This window comes from Varanus komodoensis, unplaced genomic scaffold, assembly GCF_004798865.1.
Source record: "Varanus komodoensis strain SLA01 unplaced genomic scaffold, ASM479886v1 scaffold355, whole genome shotgun sequence".
In the NCBI taxonomy this organism is placed as follows: Eukaryota; Metazoa; Chordata; class Lepidosauria; order Squamata; family Varanidae; genus Varanus; species Varanus komodoensis.
The window spans coordinates 27,694-27,990 of NW_025335864.1; positions in this window are offsets into that span (position 1 = coordinate 27,694).

Here is a 297-nt window from a genome sequence, read left to right on the forward strand (position 1 = left end):
CAGGTAGGTGGGTCCGCAGGTAGAGAGGTGGGCAGGCAGGTGGGTGGGCAGGAAGGGAGAGAGGTCGGCAGGTGGGCAGGCGGGTGGGTGGGGGGCCAGGGAGATAAAGGAAGGGAGGAAGAGAGAAATAGGGAGAGAGAGAGGTAGGCAGGTAGAGAGGTGAAGAGAGACATGGAGGCCCGCAGGTGGGGAGACGAGTGAGCAGGTAGAGAGGGTGGGAGGTGAGTATGTGGGGAGATGGAGAGATAAAGGAAGGGAGAGGCAGAGGGGGAGAGAGGGAGAGACAGGTAGGTAGGT